The following is a 23611-nucleotide window of genomic DNA, read 5'->3' on the forward strand; positions in this document are numbered from 1 at the left end:
GTCAATAAACTTGGAGAATGCGTTTTGTAAATGTACTGCATAGTCTTCTACAGCCCACTGTCTGAGTATCAGTTAAAATACAATAGGGATACAATAAAAGCTTGTGTTATAGGAAAAATGTAACCTATACTCAAGATGAAGGATGTTAAACTGAAACTGTTCTTTGTCAAGTAGAAACTAAAGACAAAATAAGACTCTTTCTTATGGGGATGTTTCATCAGTTTGCCGCTTCAACTAAACAACTACCGACAAACCATTAGGCTTGTGATTAGTTAATTTCCCAAACTTCTGAGTCCCCAGAGTTAGCAAAGTATAAAATTGGAGTGTGTCAATGTGACCTCAGAATTGAATATAAAAGGACATATTATTTTTTACTAACTCCTTTCATTGTCACCTTTTAACATCCTTATTTGTGTCCCTTTGCATTGCTCTCTGCTATATATATATATATATATATATATATATATATATATATATATATATATATATATATATATATATATATATATATATTAGGGGTGCAACGATATTCGTATCGATATTGAACCGTTCGATACAGTGCTTTCGGTTCGGTACACATATGTATCGAACAATACAATTTTTTTCAATTTTTTTTTTTTTTTTTTTTTGTGTCCCGTTTGGATCTATAGCCATCAGAATTGTTGTCTTGAGGCCAAGAAAGATGCCAAGAGGATTTATTTTAAGTGGATCATCATATTGGTCCATTTGATTGACCTTTATTATAATTATGAATTTATTTTATTTTCAGTTGCAAACGGGACAGACATGACTGTGGGATAGGACAGGGGGAAAGAATGAAAGAAAGAGGGGGAGAGAAAGAAAGAAAACCAAAGGGGAGAAAAAAAAAGAACAATACAAAATTTGTAATTTATTTTATCAACTTTCCTTCTGACGATGCTGTCTGTGTTGAGCGCTCAGTGAATCTGCATTTGACTACTCCGCCTAGGCTCGAGAGTGCAGCCTAGGCGGAGTAGTCGAACGCAGATTCACTGAGCACTCAACACAGACAGCATGGTCAGAAGGAAGAGCGCAGGGCAAGCTAGCGAGACAGAAGTGGACCTCCCCACCCTCATTCAGATCTGGCGTTTGGAATTATTTTGGTTTTCATGTGACGTATGACCCTGAAGGTAAGCGAGTCATGGACTAAAGTAAAACAGTATGTTGGATGTGCCATGCAATGCTCAATTACATGGGTGGGAGCTAGTGTGTTAGCGCAGTTAGCTCGTTAACGTGTTGGCCGTCTAGCCCCTCTGTATAGGGTAGCTCGTTAATGGAGATTTGCCGTGTTGTGGCGTTAAGGTTATTTCAACGAGATTAACCTGAAAGCACTAGTGGGAACACAACAAATATGACTGCACATTTACACCGACATCATCCTAGTGCAAAGACAAAAACAACAAGCATGCATGCTACAAACTTTAGCCGAGTCATTTAGACAGCTGTTAGCACAGGATTCTCCTTATGGAGACCTGATATGTTTAATATGCTGCTGAGAATATAGCCCAGAAGAAGCGGATAGTATAGCTTTTATTTTGGAAAGAGACATTTCTCTGTAATAAACTCTCTTTTCCAAAGATGAGTGATTCCTCAATCAGATACAGGGCTCACAATATCGCTAGCCCGACGTCCCGGGGCTATCTCTGCCCTGCCTGTCGGGCTATTGTAGGAAGGAAAAATATATGTCAATGCTTTTGCATTCTTTCAGAAATGTAGCTGGGTAATTATGTCATTGGGTGAGCCACTGTCAATATGTGACATATTGAAATCGTGTTTGAATTTGCGCTTGTTTTTTTGCTTTCACTTTGCAATCGCACGAACTGTGTATAGAGAGCGACAGCACTGATCTGTGAGTGATGATAATTTGTGCACCAATTCCTCTGACATCGTCTTATTAATTGTTAGCTTACTATGCAAACATGACAAGTGAAATCTCCTGCAGCTTAAACATGTGAGAGGTTGATCGCGCAGAGAATCGCTGAGCTTATGTGAGTGCGGCAGGATATATATTTCACTACGATGACCTGGATGACTGAGAACCTTCACAGACAGATATATATTTTAGTTCTGCTGAGCCAAATAAGACAGGTCAGGGTGAAGAAGTGAGAGCCAAAGAAAAGCTTACCACAAAACGGAGAAGTTATGACAAATCAGACTATAAGGCAAAAAGAAAGTGCAGCTTTATGGTTTCATGGCCAAAAGAATTTCTGTGGCTGCAATATGACGAGCTAAAAAACAACACGCACAAGGGTTAGGGTTAAATTTAAAAACTGTACTTTTGTGTTAAAATATATATTTATAATTTTAATAAATGACAAATTAAAAAGGCATGAACATTTTTTTGTATCGAAAAAATATCGAACCGTGACACCAAAGTATCGAACCGAACCGAACCGTGAATTTTGTGTATTGTTGCACCCCTAATATATATATATATATATATATATATATACTTCTTTTTTCAAGATTTTTCATTGAATATCCTTTATCATCCCCTGCCAAAAAGGGGATTTCTCATTATAACATGATACTTGCTGCAATCACATTGACAAGTTGAGATTTAAATGCAGGCATTTTCCCAGTTCTTCCTTTTTCAGTGTTTTGTTTTTTATTCCCCACAAGTTGAATATCCTAGATAAAATCCAGCATAAAGTTTGTAAATTCACTAAAACTTGATCCTATTATTTTATTAAGTTCTTAAGTTTGTTATCAGTCTTTGCTCAGTTGGCTAAGCCATCTGTTGTATATTCTAACATTGTATTGGTGGCAGTATAGTGCTTCCATGTTTCATCCCAGCTTAGTCAAGAAACCCAAGAAAGCCTTTTTCCCATATGTGAAAAGTAAAGCTTATCATGACCGGGATTAGGGAAGCAAATGGAGAATTGCTTCCAGTTGAGAACTAAATCATCCAATCCATCTGAAATGTATGCTTCTGTGTTTATCAGTTTCTTTTATCAGCGCTGTCATTTTTACTGCTGAAAATTGTGCAATTATTTCAGCAGAGTTTTTGCAGTATTGAGTCAAATAAAAGCACTTCCTTCTGCTCAGTTACTGCAGTGTTTTCAGGCTTAAGGATAACACAATAGTTGTGCTGATAATGAAAACCTTAAAGGCTTTTCAATATTCCCTTCACAGAAAATTCATCAAGAATAAACACGAGAATCTGCAGAATCAATGATGGTACTAGTTTTAATAACATCTTAGTAATTCCATGATGCAATTAAATGTTTTTCACTCCAACAAAAGAATCACTTTGAGACAATAAGTATTCCATTTGTCTTTACTCTTTGCCTGTTGTCTGTTATTTCAGGCTTTGGAATAAGGAAGAGAGATATATGACACTGATTTCCACAGGCAGTTGACAAGAATGCCACAACTTAAGCACCAGGGCATGAAATTACATACTTTATCATATCCTGGTGAGTACGTGTTTTTGCTATGAGTTCCATTTCTTTTGATGAACGGTCACATTGTTGGTGTGATTTTGGGTTAAATGTTCTAGCAGCTGCAGATTTTTTTGTTTTGTTGATATTTTAGGGTAGTGACTCCTTTTTGGCATACAGTCTTAATCCGAGAGTCTTAGCAGTGCTCGGTTTGTTATTTTTTTTGTTAGGCGGTGCGTGATGTGCATGTGTGGGTGTTGGTGTAACTGTGAAATGTGAGAGCAGCTGCACAGGGAGGTGTGAACTTGTGCATTTGTGCACTGTGTAAGTTGGTGTGTATATGTATGGAGGTGGGTAACAGGCAAACATGGCAGGAGTTATTTCTATTTAAACACCACCAGAGGTAGTGACACCTGTGCTGGCTGGAAGCCTAGAGACACATAATGGTTTTTAATGGGACTCCATCCTCAGAGTAGAAGTCACGCTAGATGTGGCCTCAATTATTACATCAACAGAAGTCTGCCTCTGTGTCTACCTGTCTGTGGTAGTTTGACTGCTAACACTATCTGACATGTTTTGTTGTTGCTTTTTTAAAGTGATGAACAATACACAGAAACTACAAAAGTATTGAAAGAGCAAGCAGTGTGAAAACCAACTGTGTTATCACTACACTTTTTATTTTTTATAAGGTACACTTTTTGGACAGCTTTTAAATTTCACAGTTTTCATTTGTCATTTTTTGAAAGGTCGGTTTGTGTTATTGTCATGGTCCGGAGTCTGTGACTCCGTGTTTATGTTTAGTCTATTAGTATTCTGTGGTTTTGGTTACCTTGGGTGTTTGTATTCTTTTGTTCATGTTCCTATGTTCTGTGTCCCCCAGTCTGTGTTAAGTTGGTGTGTTATGTCATATGTATGTGTTTCCTGTTTTATTGTGAAGGTCTGCGTCTTATGTGAGTGTTTTCAGTTTGCCTCCCTAGTCTCGTCATGATAATCACTCCCAGCTGTGTTCCCCACCTGCGTGTAATCTCCCTGTGTTCTCTGGGTGTATTTAAGTTGTGTCTTCTGTCATGGTAGTTGCTGGTTCGTCTGCGTTATTTTCCTCGCCGCCATTCTGTGTTTATTCCTCCAGCTTCCTGGTCATTCTCCCTGCAAGGTACCCTCGTTAGTGTTCTGGTTTCATGTTTAGTTTAGTTTTCCCAGTTTAGAGTTATTACCGTTCTGTTTCTCGCCACCCCTTTTGTTGTTCTTATCCGGTTGTAAATAAAGCTCATCCTCCACTTAAGCAGTCTGCATTTTGGGTCCTATTTCATATTCCACACGGCTTGCCCCGGAAGAAACGTCGATCGCGCCGTCGTCGGCGCGCCACCCCACAGCCGGACGTTCGGACTTCTAAATCGCCGGCTGTGGTGAGTGAGGATTCTTTTCCGTTTCCGGACTGTGTGACGGTTCATTCAGGGGCTGTGTTCTGTGCGGCAGATATTGATATGAACAGCTTGTCGCCTGAGCCACTCTCAGCTCAGTTAGCCGCCCAGCAGCCTGTTTCAGCTCAGTCTCCAGTGCCTGTTTCAGCTCAGTCTCCAGTGCCTGTTTCAGCTCAGTCTCCAGTGCCTGTTTCAGCTCAGTCTCCAGTGCCTGTTTCAGCTCAGTCTCCAGTGCCTGTTTCAGCTCAGTCTCCAGTGCCTGTTTCAGCTCAGTCTCCAGTGCCTGTTTCAGCTCAGTCTCCAGTGCCTGTTTCAGCTCAGTCTCCAGTGCCTGTTTCAGCTCAGTCTCCAGTGCCTGTTTCAGCTCAGTCTCCAGTGCCTGTTTCAGCTCAGTCTCCAGTGCCTGTTTCAGCTCAGTCTCCAGTGCCTGTTTCAGCTCAGTCTCCAGTGCCTGTTTCAGCTCAGTCTCCAGTGCCTGTTTCAGCTCAGTCTCCAGTGCCTGTTTCAGCTCAGTCTCCAGTGCCTGTTTCAGCTCAGTCTCCAGTGCCTGTTTCAGCTCAGTCTCCAGTGCCTGTTTCAGCTCAGTCTCCAGTGCCTGTTTCAGCTCAGTCTCCAGTGCCTGTTTCAGCTCAGTCTCCAGTGCCTGTTTCAGCTCAGTCTCCAGTGCCTGTTTCAGCTCAGTCTCCAGTGCCTGTTTCAGCTCAGTCTCCAGTAGCTCCTGTCGCGCAGGCCCCAGTAGCTCCTGTCGCGCAGGCCCCAGTAGCTCCTGTCGCGCAGGCCCCAGTAGCTCCTGTCGCGCAGGCCCCAGTAGCTCCAGTGCCGCCTGTCGCGCAGGCCCCAGTAGCTCCAGTGCCGCCTGTCGCGCAGGCCCCAGTAGCTCCAGTGCCGCCTGTCGCGCAGGCCCCAGTAGCTCCAGTGCCCCCGCTACCCGTAGCTCTGGCTCCAGTATCACCGGTTTCGCTCATTCACTCCATGCAGGGAGAAAGTTTAATTTCATCTCAAGGTGCTTTTCATGGTTCAGCCTCCATTGGCACAGTTTGCCGCTCCAGGGCTTCCCCAGAGGCTAGGTCTCAGTCCCCAGCTGATTCTGGATCCCTGAAGTCTATGCAGCCACCTGAGAACTGCACCATGTCAGCGTTGCCTGGGCAGAGCCAGTGCTCAGTGCATCGCCAGTTGCCTTCGTGTTTGCCAGAGGACTCCATGACTGCTGGCTTAGTGGTGGCTTCTGCTGGAGGGTCCGAGGGACCGCTCCGGCCTTCGTCTCCTGTCTCCGCTGGAGGGTCCGAGGAGCCCGTCCAGCCTCCTGCTGCAGCTTCATCATCCTCGTCTGGTCCAGCTTCATCATCCTCGTCTGGTCCAGCTTCATCATCCTCGTCTGGTCCAGCTTCATCATCCTCGTCTGGTCCAGCTTCATCCGAGTCTTCATCCTCGTCTGGTCCAGCTTCATCCGAGTCTTCATCCTCGTCTGGTCCAGCTTCATCCGAGTCTTCACCCTCGTCTGGTCCAGCTTCATCCGTGTCTTCAGCCTCGCCGGGCCCAGCCTCCGTGTCTTCAGCCTCGCCGGGCCTAGCCTCCGTGTCTTCAGCCTCGCCGGGCCCAGCCTCCGTGTCTTCAGCCTCGCCTGGCCCAGCCTCCGTGTCTTCAGCCTGTGCTTCGCCTGGTCCAGCTACTGCCTGTGCTTCGCCTGGTCCAGCTTCAGCCTGTGCTTCGCCTGGTCCGGATCGCCATCGCCTGAGTCGCCGACGCTGCATTCCGCGCGGCCGGCCCCCGGACCTGCTCCGTCGTCTCCCTCGCCGCCGCTGCCTCCCGCGCGGCCGGCCCCCGGACCCTCTTCGCCTGAGTGGCCGCCGTTGCCTTCCGCACGGCCGGCCCCCGGACCGCCATCGCCTGAGTGGCCGCCGTTGCCTTCCGCACGGCCGGCCCCCGGACCGCCATCGCCTGAGTGGCCGCCGTTGCCTTCCGCACGGCCGGCCTCCCGAACTGTGTCCACGTCGCCGTTGCCTTCCGCACGGTCGGCCCCCGGACCGGTGCTGTCGTCGTCGCCGTTGCCTTCCGTGCGGCCGGCCTCCCGAACTGTGTCCGCGATGCCGCCGTTGCCGTCCGCACGGTCGGCCCCCTGAACTGTTTGGACTCCTGTGCTGGCCGGCCCCCTGACCTCTTCTGTTTTGGACTCTGTTTTCCTGTGCTCTGGTGTGCTTTTCTTTTGGTTTTGGACTCGTGTTTTTGTTTCTTTTTTTTCTTTTGGCCTTCTGGTGCTCCTGTTTTGTTTTGCCCCGAGCCCTCCGTCCTGGCCCCCCGCCGCCCGCCCTGGTCGGGTTGTTTTCTGTTTTTTCTGGCTGTTTTTTGTTGGGCTGTCTGGAGCCAGCCTTTGAGGGGGGGGTCCTGTCATGGTCCGGAGTCTGTGACTCCGTGTTTATGTTTAGTCTATTAGTATTCTGTGGTTTTGGTTACCTTGGGTGTTTGTATTCTTTTGTTCATGTTCCTATGTTCTGTGTCCCCCAGTCTGTGTTAAGTTGGTGTGTTATGTCATTGCGTGTATGTGTTTCCTGTTTTATTGTGAAGGTCTGCGTCTTATGTGAGTGTTTTCAGTTTGCCTCCCTAGTCTCGTCATGATAATCACTCCCAGCTGTGTTCCCCACCTGCGTGTAATCTCCCTGTGTTCTCTGGGTGTATTTAAGTTGTGTCTTCTGTCATGGTAGTTGTTGGTTCGTCTGCGTTATTTTCCTCGCCGCCATTCTGTGTTTATTCCTCCAGCTTCCTGGTCATTCTCCCTGCAAGGTACCCTCGTTAGTGTTCTGGTTTCGTGTTTAGTTTAGTTTTCCCAGTTTAGAGTTATTACCGTTCTGTTTCTCGCCACCCCTTTTGTTGTTCTTATCCGGTTGTAAATAAAGCTCATCCTCCACTTAAGCAGTCTGCATTTTGGGTCCTATTTCATATTCCACACGGCTTGCCCCGGCAAACCGTGACAGTTATAGCATAACCTTGTTTATATAACTGGTAAAAAGACATTTTTGATGAGGCACAAAACACACAAACAAACAAATAAACAAACAAAACATTTACCAGAAGTTTATGATGGCTTAGTTATAAAATCAGTTAATTAATGTACTTCCTAGATTTGAAATTTTACTGCCAAGTTAACTATAAACTTGCATTTGTATGTCCAGCAGATTTTTTAATCATAGAATTGATTAAATTATTGTTTTATCATTGTTACATAATCTCTGATACTTGCTGATATCTTGATTAGAATGCCCATGTCCAAGTCATCCATCATTATACATTTTGCTCAAGCCTGAAGTCATCTTGATCAGTCAAAAGACCTGTAATAGCAAGGTTTTGGCCATGCCCTCCATCACATACACAACAACTATACAAACTTCACACTGAGCAGATAAAGGCCAAAAGGAAACCATAGGAATATTTTATGTGACTTGTGACTTGTGTGGTATGGCATTTGTAATCTCAGAATCTAAAGAAAGATGTTTTTTTTTTTTTTCAGAGAAAGATCATTTACAAAAAATAAATTAAAAAGTGAAACACCTGACTGAGCTCTTCTCTTTGTATAGTGTGCAGGTTATCCCCACCTGGTATGTACATTTAGGGTTCACACAGTGTAATGAAGTTCAAGAGTCTTATCAAGAATTCTATCGTCCGGAAAACGATATAAATCACAAAAATGTAGCATTTTCTGTAAATTCTGTGAATCTCGGGCAGCTCGACTTGCGTGAAGTGTTTCCAGCTGCGCATCATGTAGCTGGAGTCGAGTGTTTTAACCGATGCATGAAACGATACATTTTTAGACATAAGTTGTAACGGCCGCCATTTTCTTTGTGAGTATTTATTACACGGCGTGCTGCGGGGAAAAGCCTGTTCTAACGTTTGAGTCTAAGGTTTATTTTTTAGCACCTGGCGGCTCTTTTTTACTTCTCATCCGTAAATAATCTGCTCTTTCACGTGATTCAGTTTATTTTGAAAAGTCTCAACAGGATTTTGAGCTTTATTGTGAAAGGTTTATGTGGAACATAAACAAGCGGACACGCAATGGTTTTACCGTCGTTGTTGCTAAACACATAAAAACAGGCGCTTGTCCGTTGGTAGTGTGGTTATATTAAATATAAGAGAAAGAGAGAACTTTAAGAAATTAATACAGCCACTACAGTGACCATCAAAACGGTGAAAAAATATTGCCGTAAAGAGTTTATTTTGTGACACCACGAAACAAATGATAGCGTAAAATGAAATGATAGACGTTTTTATATCGTCATCCGATATATATTGTTATATCGAACAGCCCTACAGGGAACAGTTCCAAGAAATAGCAAATGAAGCACACTATAATATTTACAATATCACGCTGCATTGTGCTAATGGTTGTTTCTGTTATTTTGTCCACCCCCTGCGAGCTCATGCTGGGCTGTTTTCTCTGTGCTGTATATCTGCAGTGGAACAAACAAGGCATATAATGTGTGTATGGCATTACACAAGGCTTGTAATAAATACACTCTGTCTTATAGTTATTTTTGCCCAAAGCCTGACTTTTGAAGTGTGTATGGAGTTACATGTGGCTGGTAATAAATAGACTTTGGAGATAAGACAACTAAGATTTCTCTTCCCCTCCTCTTCCTCCTTCAGTGATGAAGATGGAGCAAGGAGCAGAGTAAAGTGATTAGGTTTTATTATTTTCTCCAGACTCTGAGCTTCTGGTTGATTAAATTAAAGCATGTAGTGGCTTGTCTGAACACAGAAGGGGTCAAAACGAAACAGAACAGAATAACTCTAGGGTATTGGAGACAGGATGAATGCAGTGTGATAGATAATGTGGTTTGGTGACAAGTGGGCGAATGAACAGAGATAATAATAAATATTATGTCTTGTACTGTCCTGGAAATCTGTATTTTATAGAGTGACTGAATGCAGTCAGATCAATAGTACTGATGTGCTCTGGGGAAAAAAAATTACGCAGGGTATAACAAAATGGACACAGATCAAATGCAACTGGGAAGCAAACATTACCTATTATATTTTATCCACAAAGGAATACCAGCCAAGAATACTTTAATATCTTTTGAGACTTTAAATGCATTTAATTTACATATTTTTTTCCAGATATGTACCTATTAGTGTCAAACATGTGACAAACATTACTAAAGGCTAATTTAGTAATGCGCATGGACTTCTATTCTAGTCTTAGTTTTCTTTTGGAAATAAATAACATACAATAAGACATTGAAATATATCACACAAAAGAAACATTTGATTTGGCGGTTTGAATATGAAGACATGGTGGGTGTTCATTTTTTAACACTGATAGTAAGCTAAAAACTATAATTAGAAAATAGATTTCTAAGAAATTTTAATGGGCATCATTTCTGATGTCCATTAAAATTTCAAAACCACTCTAAATTGCAAAAGAACATTTTGATGACATGAGTACTAAAAAATGCATATATTTCTTTAATCTCTTGACTTAGTTAAAAGAAACTGCAAAGAAAAACTCGTATCTGAGTCACTATATTTTTAGCCGGAGGTCTGACAATAAGAAAAAGAAAAACCCTGAGGACATATTTTCATAGTAGAAAAGTACATATATATATATATTGGAGTTGGGAGAGTCTTTAAAAGCTAGGAACATTGGGGAATATTTATATCACAATGTACATTATTCTACCCTTTTCACTATGAAAATGCCAGAGAAAATATGTTTTAGTAGTTTAATATATTAAATATATGTATGTTACTTACCTGTTCAAAGGGAGATAATAATTCTTCTGTCAATAACTGCATGCACTACATTTTTGACCATTTAGGAAATGTGCCGTCCTTTATGTAATTCTCATTTACTAAGAGGTCATATGATGAGCTTGATCTTTTTAACGATTATGCTTTAGTCAATATCCCATTTGTGCAAAATATAGCTTTTTCATGGTATTTTAAAAGCCTGGCTCCCAGCACAGAAAATATTAAAAACAACTGTAAATACATTAAAATACTCAGATCCACATGGTAGTGTGGAATCAGTTCAGACTCCAACTTTTTTTAATGTTAGGTAAGGATATTCTCTCATTTTAAGACTGCACCTGCATGAAACATACCACTAGGCATGTCACATGGGAATTTAACCTAAGTAAATGTCATCCCTTACCCAGAGACCCAAGCTGAGTAAAACTTAAAACCAGCAACTCGCCTGTGACCAAATTCCATTTTCCTAATCAACAGTATAGATGATATTGAGCCCTAAACTTAATAAAGTCATTTTTGTGTCCATGAGAGAGAGAGCTGGGTGACAATTTGACAAAAAAAAAAAAAAAAAAAAATCCAAACAAAAACGTTTTTGTTGCTGTTTGTTTGTAATTTGTTTTTAGTTAGAAACCTGACACCTGACAATTGTGTTTTTTGAGACCCATTATGTCATCATGTCATTTCACATCAAAATGTAACATATTTTTTAGGTGTGGTTACTGTAAGCAGGTACTTGTTGACAATTTGGCTTGTGGTACCTGGTAAAACTGTGATTCACTTCCTCTTCCTTACCATTTATAATATAACAGCAATCACCCTTAGGAACCATGTGATATATGATGGCTTTCAGATGCTCCACCATTGGAAAGGTCAGCAATACTGGAAACCAGAAGAATATAATATCAGTCACTTGGTTCATGTGCCTACAAAAATAAATCATGTATAAATATCATGTACCTTGCATCTGCATTAGGTGCAAGACCATCTATGACTAGCTAGTGTCCTCACACCGAATCGCAGCTTTCAAGACGTTGCACAAAAGTAAAATGATATCTGAATATATACGGAATGAAGAGCAGGCAAATACTATCAATGTCTTTTTGAAATATGCTATTATGCTACTTCCCATTGACAATATTATTATTCTTGGACTGTACTTGTCGTTAGTAATCCTTATTTGTCTTATACTTACTTATCACTTACTTATACCTTGATGTGGGCCTCATTTCAATCATTGTTTAGCTCAGGGATAGGCAACCTTTTTGATGACGAGTGCCATCTAAAATTTCCTCAGAAGTCAATGTGCCATAAACTTGCATTAGCAATAAATTTAATAAAGCTGTATATTAACAGTTGCTGTGCTGAGTGGAGAGCTACTGAAGCATTTGACTATAGACCGGCCCACCAGGTATTATAGGAAAAGCCATAAAACCTTTGAATGAAAACAAATGCTGTTGTGACAGTGATGTACACTGTCTGGTTGTATAAGTATGATTTCTATACATTTTACGTCAGATAAAAACTTTGGTTGTAAGCTTCAGATAATTATTTAATAACAGCCAGACATTTTAAATGAGAATAAGAAAGAAAAGTATTTCTTTGTGCCCCCCTTTCCCTGTTAATGCCCCACCTGGCCCCCTGGCAAAACTTTGCTAGACCCGTCCCTGCACAGTTACCAGCTATCAGCTACTCAGAAAAGGATCCTGGTGTTATTTGTCTCTCAGAAACAGTTCATAACTTCAACTCATTCATGTCACCTAAAAGGTAAACCTGTTTCTCCATCACCTGTTCAGCTCTGATGATTCAGCAAGGACATCTCCTGGTTTCATCTTCATGTTTCCCTCTCACCACGTATCCAAACCGACATCATGACCAGCAGCTTTTACAGCTGTGGCTCCAGCAAACATCAGCTGATACTAGAAATTAATATTAAATAAATTCTAACAACAGCTGATCAAGCTTAAACGTGCTGCTGTTGTTTAGCACGACATCCGCTGGTTTCCTTTTTCTGGCGCAAAGTGAGGGATAAATAAACGAGAGACGGGACTTGCATCAGAAATACCGACCAGCTGATCATTGATCAGTTTCATGACTGAATGAGAGAAGAAGAGGCAGCTGACAGCTTAAAGACAGAATAACTTCAGCTTTGTGTCTTTTTCCATTCTAGCTGAAGTACGGGACAAACTGTTTTCCTTTTCAGCTCAATAAGAAACACGTAATATTTTCTCTGAATACGGGACAATTCCGTTTTTTACGGGACGGTTGGCAACTCTACTAACTAACCTTATGAATAAAATAAAGTTCACTATCGGTAACATCATAGCATCCACCCAGCTGTATAGAAACTCCGTCATGCTATTGTAACTGACGGTAAAAAGTCTGAACAACGAAAATAAACTCCACCTAAACTTGGTTTATATCTGACCCAGATAGACTGCAGGTCATAACTTCTTACCTGAAGTTCAGTTCACCTGACACTCAGACCGGTGGCCGCCTCGGGTTTCTCCTCCTGCCTCCCCTTTCCCTCATCCACCTGGCCTCTTGTGGCAGCTCCGCCATAGAAACCACCAAACAACTGAGTTATTTGTACACATCTGCCAGGACCTGGCCAATCCAACACCTTTCATTGTTTATACCATTACCAAAAAAAAAAAAAAATAAATAAATAAATTATCGGCCCATAAAAATCATTTGCCCAGTAAGCCCGATGGCCAGTCCAGCTACGGTCGTGCCATCAGTTAAACCTTCGCGTGCCAACTGTGGCACGCATGCCCAGGGTTGCCAACCCCTGGTTTAGCTCATCTTCTTTTAAACATCAGATTTCTTGTGATTTGACTCCAGTCTGCTGATTTGACACTGGTGTAAGTATCTTCCACTACCAATTTCCTAATTTTTGGACTGCAATTGAGTCTAAGTATGGCCTCGAAGTCCCAAGGTCAAAATGACATATAAGCCAAAATGGTTGTCAGTGACCAAGCTAAGATCCTGTGGAACTTGCAGATACAGAAAGGCAAACTGGTGACGGCTAACCAACCAGACATAGCAGTGGTGGACAAACAGAGGAAGAAGACCATAGTGATAGAGGTTCATATACCAAGTGATAACAAAATTACAAAGAAGGAACACTGAGAGAGGAGCTAGAGAAGATGTGGATGTGAAGGCAACGTTAGTCCCCGTCATAACTGGAAAACATGGGGCAGTGACCCCTAAACCGGGGGTGGCTTCAGCAGATCCCAGGAACAACATCAGAGATCTTACAATAACTTACAAGATAAAGTGCCTTAAGGCAACTGTTGTTGTGATTTGGCGCTATATAAATAAAATTCAATTTAATCCAATTGAATATCTGTCCAGAAGAGCGCAGGTCTAAAGACAGCAAAGCTACTGTTCATGACCGTCAAACTCCAAGGCCTCTGGTAGGGGACCCAACCTTCATGAACAAATAAAAACTGCCCGCTGGCGAAGTGGGGTATTTTTCTTAATTATTATTTATTTTTATTTACAGCATCTAATGCACCTATTCCTGTAGTAGCAGAAGTGTACCACAATGTACCCATCTTCCGATAACTGCTTCAAGCTGGATAATGAATATGACAATGTAACAGTATACTAAAATGGCCTCCATAGTCATCAGATCCACTTGAGCACCTTTGGGATATGATGGAACAGAATGCCTCCAGGAACTTGTTTGACTGCAGGCCACAAAGGATTTAGGCAGTTGTGAAGGCAAAAGGGGGTCCATCCTTGTACTTGCAAGGTACAACTAATGACATGATTGGTGAGTGTATGTAAAACTAGGAAAAAAAGAAATGGTCCACTTAAAGTTGGATGAAATTTGGGCTAGCCTTAATTCAGTATATAGATCGGTGCTTTCAAATAACTTAAAAAAACTTTCAATCCAACAAAATAAAAAATAATGTCCAGTTTTCTATAAAAGAATAAAATATAAAGTTTAACAAATTAATTTTTATCATGTATTGCCATGAAATCTCTTGGGGATCTTTAGCTTCCGAACATATGATTTTATAAACTAGATGGCCTTTTGTTTATAGATCCACTCTTTATAGGTAGTCTTGAAACAAACTTCATACCGTGCAGTCACACTGCTCCACCAGTGGCTAAATTTTGTGTTTTTTGTTTGTCAAGTGAACATTGCAGTCACTGGGAAATGTTAGCTTACCATCACCTCGGCTTCAACCTTTCCCTCACTCAAGCTGTTTTGGTTCCACATAATGACAGCATTTTTGTGACAGTAAACATAACCTCCTGGAATCAAAACCCAAATGGTCACATCTGAAATGTGACATCTCAGTGTGTGTGCTCATAAACAGTTCTTTCCTTTTTGTATCAAACTTGAATTCATTTTGAATTCAGCCGAGGGATGGGCATGAATCCACAACTGTACCTTTAACATACTGCACACGAATGACGAATGACCGTAGAGGCAGAGAGTTTGTTTGAATAAGGAACGAGTGGAATACTTTTTTTTTTCCATGAAGGGACATTTGCCGATTTTTAACGCTGAGCGGAAATGAGTCATACTCTAATCTAGGACACATCATTTACACTGGAACCCACCCCCCTACTTACAAGAATCTAAATGTGTACGTGTGTGTCTGAGTTGGGTGGGGGGGGGGGGGGGGGGGTAATATGAGTATTTGATTTATTTCCAGCTACCCCAAACTTCTGTGGCTCACATACCACAAATATGACATGTTATAAAGCACACTGTCTTATACACACATGCATACACACACACTTACCCCAATCTCAACAGACTCTGGTGGATGTGAGGGGAGTAGCCTAGAATTAAACCGAATTAAAGACTCCCCCCCCCGCATGTCATTTATTCATTGCTTTCTCGTTCCCTTGCTGCTGGGCATGACTGCTGCATAAGGAAATGCTCTAGGGCCTGTGTGTGTGTGTCTTTGTACCAATAGCCGTCGGCATCGTCTCCACAGAATTGTGGCACGCCATCTTTCAAAGCCAAAACAACATGAAAAATATTCTTTAAAAATACTTAGGTAACTGTCATCTCTTTCACACAATGACAGTTCTTTAAACTCGGCTATAAACCAATTACACTCTGTTGCAGTTTGTGTATTGAAACAGCAATAAAATCCCAATTACCAAGGGGAGAGATTACATAGACATGTTTGAGGCAAAAATGACAAAAATGTCTGTCTTTATTATTTGTATGTCAGAGAATTTGTATGTCTGCGCATGTGCATTCAAATGAGTGTGAGTGAGATGGATATAGATCACATTTTCAAGCAGGCAACAGGCACTCTGCTCTCCAGAGTAATCTTGAGTGCTGAGAAGCTTTCACTCAACAGCTTTTTACTAAAGTTAAAAAAGGGCCTACTTTTTGCATTCTGCCGATCAATTTCCGTCTCTGAGATCAATTTTGTGTTCAGCAGATGGAGAGAGTCCAAGTGTGGTTATGAGTTTGTGTGGAGAGAGAGCGCAGGATTGAAGGGGTATTTCTTTTTCCCTGCCAACACACACTGGGTTTGGGAACAAACAGCCTATGGGTGCATTAGAAACATAGCGTATCGCTAAAAGGATATTTGCAATGACAAAAAATGAAAATGTCAATTTTCATTACATAAATTATTCAAAAACAAGAAAGCTTTCATTTGACCACTTGTAGCAGACTGAGATGAAGTTATAACCTCAGCATAGTGTGGGTAGATCAATGTAGAATTCCTTGCCAGTGAGCACATTTACATTACTGTTGTCACATGGTATAAAATGACAAAAAGATATATTTGCTGGACATACTTTCAAAGACACAATTTTATTCTTTTTTTTTTTTTTTTCACTTACTGAATACTGAATTCACAATTTTATTCTTAATCAATATGGTCAGTGCATGCAAGGCAAGCAATGCTTGAGCACTGAAATCTAAAAAATTTATTAATTAATTAAAAATACAAAATGAAAGCAATCTCTCTCTTTGCACCTCAAAACAATGTTGTGTCCCATAAAAGATCTCATATTACCTACTGGCCTCCATATGCATGTCTGTAGAATGTAGTTTCACTTGTTTTGGATGAGGAGGAGGTTAGTGTAATAAATAAATGTTACATGCAGTTATAGTTATAAGTTCTGCTCTCATAAAAAGAGAATTAGAAGCATAAGTGTGACAGAAGAGAAGGTACTGATAGGCTTTTCTTATCTTTTGTAAATGACTTGAACTAACTGTTCCCTCATTATTATAGCCATTTCTGCACATTTGCCCTTGGTTAGACTCTCTTTCACTATATTTTCTGTCCTTCTTTCTCTTCTGCTATGTTGCCATACTGTTCAACTCATTTTGTTCTTTCTTTCTTTCTTTCTTTCTTTCTTTCTTTCTTTCTTTCTTTCTTTCTTTCTTTCTTTCTTTACTTCTTTCCTTCTTTCTTTCTTTCTTTCTTCCAGGCAGTTATTATCAGTCTAATTAATTTCACATGCTGGTCAGGCCTGGTGTCTCTCAGTATCACACACATGCACTAACACACATATATGCAAACACCAAGATCCAGACTCTTTCTTTCTCTCTCTAGTAATTGCACCCAACTGCTCCCAGCCAGAACAATTAAGTTTCCATCAAAGTGGAAACAGAGGCCTCAACAACATTTTAGACTTTCTGAGGTTCTGGGCAGGCATGCAGAGTACAGATGTAGACATGACACATACTGTCCTTTTATACTGCATGGATGCAGTGAACTTAAGGGGGTATTGGACAGATCTTTTTCTTTCTTTCTTTTCTTTCAGCTTTGAGGTAAACAGACTGTGCAATATCCCTTTATGCCCATCTAGTCCTTTTAATGGATTTGACCTTGTTTATCAAGAACCCATACTTTTGCACTGTTCTCCACTGCAGGCTAGTTTAAACTTGTGTTTATTTTATTTTGATGTGGAGCTACTTAACCAAGTTTGAAAGACATGATATCATTTTTTTTTGGCAGTCAACGCACTTGGATAGCAACTGACACACAGTTTTACTACTTTAAGCTATAAAAAATAACTGTATATTTAAGAATTTCAGCCTATGAGAGAAGGTCTGTAAAGTGACCCTGCCCTGCTTTTTGGTAGCTTTAGCTCTACAAATAGATTTACAGGCTTTCATTAAAGCAGCTAGTGGTTATGCAGGGAAGAAGCTCTTGGACAACCAGCTGCATATGTGTGTGTATTTGAACACGAGTATGTTTGTGGGCCTCTGTTACTTTATGTGATTGTGCGTGTGTGTGTGTGTGTGTGTGTGTGTGTGTGTGTGTGTGTCTGAGGCTAGGCCCTAGATTACTTCCAGAAGTGGAGTTCCATAGCCTGCTGTTTCATTACAGCTACAAAGCAACCGCACCGCTACACAGAGTGCAGAGTTGCAAAAACTTTTTCCCCCTGCTTTCCTCATTGCTTGGTCCACCCTTCCTCTTCTTTCTCTTTTATGGTTACAGTTGGAATGGGACTAAACATCTGTGCAAATTGATTTTTTTTCCTCCATTTTGGGATTTAAGGCAGAAGCAGAGCTGAACTTATCACATTTCAAACACCTTTTACATAAACCAATATTTCTTCAAGTTGAAACAGCTTTTAAATTGTTGGTCTAAAACTGTTAAGTTTTTTTCAAGTTCAAACTACTTCATAGCTAAAATCTTTTCATCAAGTTCAGGCATGTTTTACTTAATGGTGCTACATTCTTATATATATCACATCAGGTGTAATAGGTCTGAACTTTTTTTCTTTGTCTCACTACCTGGTGGAATAAAATCTGAAGAAGTAGTTGTGAATTTTTAAAATGGTCATCAACCTTTATTGCACAATCGATTATTTGACAGTAATTTGAAAGTGCCAAGCACTTTACAAATGTTTTAGGTACTTTGGCGATTTAGATCAAGGAGTCAGTTCTGATTTTGTTTTGTTTTTTTAAGCAAGATAACAACCAAAAATATATTATTTTGCAAGGTTTGTAAAGGCTTGCAAAGCTGTAGCTGAACAAGACTTCTGGAAGTATAACTCTTGGAAAGTTTCAAAGTCGAGATGTCTGGCAAAAACATATTAGCACAAACACCTCACACCACCTGTCAAGCACGGTAGCAGAGGAGTAATGATTTATGTTTGCTACACAATTTCATTAACTGATCTCCAAATGCCAGTAATAAGTCTTCCCTAACCTCTATGCTCACTTAAAAATAGACATCATACAAAATAAGCATTCTTCAGTATGAGAAATACCCTACGACAGCCTAAATTCAACCAATCTTTGTGATTAGATGTCAGTGAAAAAGCTGCTCTCAATAACATTGATAGTAAGAAATAACATGAGTCGTCAGGGCGAATATGTTATGTAACAGAAAAGTCACGAGTTCATAGGCCTAGATAAACTGAGCTTCCAAATGTCAATTTCTGGCAGGTTAGCCCCATTCAATAACCTGACAGGATTTGTTCCTTAATTATGTTACATATGAAACCCTGGGTACATGTGCCCCTGCTTTAAGAGTTCTTTAAGATTTATTATTTACTGTTGTGCATATGTTGGTTGTTGCCACGGTTTCTCTGCTGTGTTTTTGTTGTTTTGTTGTTTGTTTTTTCTTCAGCTGGAAGTTTTTGAACCAGATTTTCAGTGGGAGTTTTATTCCACTCTCTTTAGCAAATGGTCGACTTGGGAAAGTAAATCTGTTGGCCTACAATTCTGTTGTTGTCTTAAGGTTTTTTTTTGTTGTTTTTTTTTTAAAGATTGCAATGAGTAGTACCCTATTATTTCAAGACAGAAATGCTAATTGGGACTTGACCCATTTTGCAGAAATCTTTTGTTATTTGGTAATTTTTGCCTTCATAGATATTAAGCGGAATTCAACACTGAAGGACATTCTAAAAGCGGCATTATAGTGTATGGGTGTATTTCATTTTCACCACATCACTGATTTTGAGAAGCCACTTCAATTCAGAGTCATCCAGGATGTGAGTTTAGTTTTGATTGAAGTGTAGTCATGCCTTAAGCTATTTAACTGTTTCATTTTCAATAAAAGAATGGAAAGAGACCCGAGAATCTAACATGATCAAATTACATTAATAAACGAAAGCCGAGACGAGCACTTGAAGTTCATCATGAGAAATGTTTTGGAAGGACATGTTCTTATTTTGTCAAGTGCTATTGTCGAATGAATCCTGGCTGAAAAGAAATTGATTTTCAACTGAATGATTCATGAATATAATAGAAGGGAAAAGTTCAAGTTTGCAAGAGTGATTGTGAAAAATGTTGAATGTGTAAAAATTGAAGTAACAATAAAAGTGTTTGTTATTAATGCCTTCTTAATAACAATAAAAAAGTATGATACATGTGCTAATGCTAGTATATATCTTTACTTGTCCTCCAGCACTGCTTTTGTGGTACAAGACCACATACACACTGGTCAGACTTAATTACTTACTTATTGGACTCGGCAGAAATCTATTGTACTTAACCAGTTACCTTTATTTAACTTTACAAGGAGAAAACAAGCCCTGCATGGTTCAAGATGGTGAAATAAACGAGTGTGTATTTGCCTATTTGGTTGTGAAACATTTAGAGGCCTGACATTGATTCTCCACGTTTCAGATTTCCAGATGTGGTGGTTGATTCAAACAAGCACCTAGCAGGTTGTTTCAATAAACACACACACACACACACACACACACACACACACACACACACACACACACACACACACACACACACACACAGCACAGTTGGAATTTATTTCGTCTTCTTCCTGCAGTGTTTATTAATACCCTTTGTGTGGGTATTGTGTGGGTGGGTGTATCTATGAATTAATCCACTTCTTGACCCCCTTCAGTTGATCCCACTCATGCATTGCTAAAAGGAAGCATTAGGCATTCATGTAAATTGAATCGCGGATTAGATGAGAAGAGAAGAGGAAAACATGAAACTCTTGGTGTCTCTTGGGAGTTTTTATTAACATGGGTGAGAATGCCACTGAACTGCAGAAAGCAGAGGTTATATTGGCTACAAATATAAAAGTTTAGCCCAGTCAGAACCCACAGGGACCCACCTGGATCAAGCCAAGTACATTGGTTTTCAGCACAGAAGGAAACATGAAAGAAAAAAGAAGTGTTTGTATTGTCTTACAGAATCACACATATATATGTAAACTTCACAAAAGCAGATTTTTTTTTTCTTATTTTTAGTGTAAAGATTATTTGTGTATCTCTGGTTTCTACAGAGCCCCACAAGCAACTCTGGAGGAAAATAGATGTATTTTTACGAGATCATGAGTTACTTTTACGAGATTGTGAAAATGTTTTGCAAGATTCAGACTTTTTCTTTTTATAGCAGGCAACCTTAAAAATATTCTGCAGTAGAACGAAAACTGAAGAAAACTGTGAATGAACATATGAACATTACACTGTAAAAACTGTGATTGGGGTTAATTAGAATCTAATAGGAGAGTAATAGTAATTATTACTCAGTAAAAACGTGTATGAGTAGTTTTAATCAAATCTAAGCAAAATTCAACAATTTTGAGATGTTCAGTTATTTAAATTTACACAGTTTTGTTTGGGGTAAATTCAGCAATGGTTTGTTGAGTAGATTTTAAAAAAATGTTTGAGTACTAAAAAAATTTAAGAAATCTAATAGATTTAACTGATGAAAGCATTTTCATTTTAATCATTGTACACTTCCGCCCATAATCCTTTGTGCCACGTGCAGGACACACGCGCTTCATGAGTGTACGTCTCCATTTTGTCAGAGGTAAGACTTCTTAATTTGTTCAAATATAAGACACGGTTTAAACAATAACGTATATCGGTTTTGAGTAAAGGTTTTAAACAGTATGATACGTCGAAATTTTATTAATAATCATCACTGTAATGATAGTATCGTATTTTTACACAAATGGCAGTTAGTGGACTGCTAGCACAAGGTCACTTTCCAAGCCTTCACGACTGTGTTACTGAACAGCTTTAACTAACCACATGTTTTACCGTATTAAAAAATATCAACGGTATATTCCGATGAGTTTTAACGTCTTTCATCCACGTTTAAAAGTTCATGAAAAGGTTTTGCGGTCAGTCGTGAGTGATTTTGTCAGCCACAGTCAGTTTTTCGAACTCCAGTTTCCAATAATGGCGGCCGCTACTAAGTTTTAAAATTACTCTTAGTAATCTTTCTGGGTCACAAAATAAACTTTTAACATATTTTCAGGCGCGAAAGTAGCTGTGTAAACATCAAATATCTGCTCGGTTTATCAAGATATCGCATGTTTGCAAAAGTGCTTCGACGTTTTCGGAGCATCTGCTACCCACCAGCTCGATAGCAAGCCGGGAGCTCGAGTGTCACTGAAGCCGCTGAGAACGGCACAACTCCCCGCACATCATTTTCAGATCACCGCGGGGTTTTGCTACTCAGTTTAAACGTAATGTATAAGTCACTTAGACAACCTAAAAATGTTATTGTTGGGTTTTTTTCAGTGTTTTATTTGTTCGTGAGTAAATCGGTTTGGCTGAGATTAATGATAATGTTGCTTTCCTTTCAGGTAATGGACGATCCCTCAACTTAAATTCACCTGATGAGCATGTAGACTGTGCATTATAAAGTAAGTTGTGATAACATGTTATATTAAATTAAACTAATGGTTTTGAAATTGAAGCGGCATGAAATTACCAAGTTGACCCCACTTAATCTAACTTATTTGTTTTTGTAAAAACAATAAGTAGAAAATAATTGCTTATTATTTGTAGGATTTTTCTCTTCTTCTCTATAATCTCAACATCAAATGTGTATAGATACCCATGCTCTTACATTTGTCATGAAAAACTATTTAGATTCTTAGATATATATTTTTCCATCACTTTAGGACCTGGCAAATGGGATGGCAGTGTAAGATATGCAAATCTTTTTCTACTACAAAGGGGAATCTTCTACGTCATTACAGATTGCAACACGCAACATTTGGTCGTGGACAGCACCAGCCATGTCTGTATGGCAGTTGTCCTTGCACATTTAAAACACAAGGAGCCCTTCGCACACATTTGTCCAGATACCATACCGCTGAAGAGAGTCCAAGGCCTGGAGTGATCACTGCATTTAAGTGTTTGGCTTGCACTGCTTTTTGCTCTACTCAGAAGGACTATTTTCAGCATATAGGAAATCACTTGAAGAGACACGAAACTGTATTTTGCGTTTTTAATGGATGTGACTTTCGCACAAATATATACAATACATTTCTAAAGCACAAAGGCAGGAGACATACATGTTGTTCCTTAACTGATTTTAAGAAAGAAGTCTTGGAAAGTCATCCTAGTCAGAACACTGACCATTCTGATGTCCCTGAACTCAACAGTGATGAATGCTCTAGTGATGTTGATCCAGAAAGTGCATCTTGTACTGTTCTTCAAGGACTTGGCTTACTTCTACTCAAGTTAGAAAGCACTTACAATGTTTCAGTGAGGTGCATTAATGCTTTGGTTGAAGATCTCTTCTATATTTCTTCTTCAGCATCTGTGGAGGCGGTTAAAAATATAATTGATTCAGCACTGAAATCTAACAAATGCACAGTTGACCACACTATCATAAAGGACTTGGCTGAACAGTTGTGCAGCTCTCATCCCATTAGCAGAGCTCTTGGAGCAGGCGGGCCACTTGGTTCAGCTTTTAAGAGAAATAAGTACTTTAAGGAGCATTTCCAGTTTGTGGATCCTATTGAATATATTCTTGATGCTGAACAAAAAAAGAGCTTTCAATATGTACCAGTTCTAAAGACTTTGCAAGAAGTACTGAAGAACAAAGATATTGCAGTGGAAGCCTTTTCGAGGTGCTCAAGTAGCACTGGGCATTTTGAGTCCATTTTTGATGGTACGTGTTTTAAGGACAATGACTTTTATGCTGTAGAAGAAACAAGACTCTCTATAATAATTTATGTTGATGAATTTGAGGTGTGTAACCCATTAGGAACCTCTCGAAAAAAACATAAAATAACTGCAGTTTATTGGGTTTTGGCCAATTTGCCATTGAGATTACAGTCTGCCTTAACATCAATACAACTAGCTTTACTTTGCAAATCT

The 23611-nt window shown here is 39.9% G+C and overlaps 1 long non-coding RNA gene across 1 annotated transcript in view; it reads left to right on the forward strand.

Annotated features, from left to right (window-relative positions):
- The first annotated feature begins 604 nt into the window (after positions 1-604).
- LOC143421684 (uncharacterized) overlaps positions 605-23611 on the forward strand; it is a 47159-nt gene continuing 24152 nt past the window's right edge. Inside the window, exons 1-2 of the long non-coding RNA XR_013101247.1 lie at positions 605-1148; positions 3329-3437. This is a non-coding gene — a long non-coding RNA (uncharacterized LOC143421684). The remainder of the gene's footprint in view (positions 1149-3328; positions 3438-23611) is intronic.

Source organism: Maylandia zebra, linkage group LG13 (genome assembly GCF_041146795.1).
Source record: "Maylandia zebra isolate NMK-2024a linkage group LG13, Mzebra_GT3a, whole genome shotgun sequence".
NCBI lineage: Eukaryota > Metazoa > Chordata > Actinopteri > Cichliformes > Cichlidae > Maylandia > Maylandia zebra.